Source organism: Tamandua tetradactyla, chromosome X (assembly GCF_023851605.1).
Source record: "Tamandua tetradactyla isolate mTamTet1 chromosome X, mTamTet1.pri, whole genome shotgun sequence".
NCBI lineage: Eukaryota > Metazoa > Chordata > Mammalia > Pilosa > Myrmecophagidae > Tamandua > Tamandua tetradactyla.
In genome coordinates, this window is record NC_135353.1 from 122,769,710 (window position 1) to 122,770,492 (window position 783).

The following is a 783-nucleotide window of genomic DNA, read 5'->3' on the forward strand; positions in this document are numbered from 1 at the left end:
CTCAGTTAGTTTCCTCACATATGTGATCAATCTTCTGTTGAATACTCAAGGGGTATATTCTTGGCAAATCACCTGGGTCATCTATACACTTCTCTCTGTTAGCGTGTCCTATGAACTCTGTCTTGTTTTCCCTAGATTCTTAGCTCCATCTCCTCAACTCAGGGAGGTCACCAGCCTCTGCCTCAGTTCCCCGTCTGTGCAATAGGCTGGAAGCTCTCTCAAAGAAATAAGATGGAGCAATCATAAGGTTCACCTCATGTGTTTCCCTTTTCTCAGGGATCACTCATCTTCACTGCCTGACAGCCAGTGTTTTGAAAATCAGTTTTTCATGTATTTTGCTTATTTTTTGTTATTGTTTCAGGTAGAAGGGTAAATTTGGCTCCTATGAGTCCATCTTGGCTAGAAGCAGAAGTCACAGGCATTAATTTATAATTGTGCAGATTTATTATCAGAGTCTGTCAATGAGAGATATTCCAGGAGGTGCAAATTTATGAATATGTTCAAGTGGAACTGTCAGTGTAAAATATTCCAATGGGCAGGTATTTGCAAATCAGGACATTTGTAAATTGGATCATCAATGAGAGATCTGCTCATTGGTGAATATTTAAGGATAAACAGATTTGTCACCAGTGATCAAGTTATGCCTTGGAGAGGATTTATGAATGTAGATCCTGGTCAATGTGGGGTTCATGAGAGGTGGGTATGAATAGGGCGATATGGGTGTTATCAATAGGTTGTATGCTTACAGAGGGTAGTCATAATGGGCAATAGGAGATATGTCAA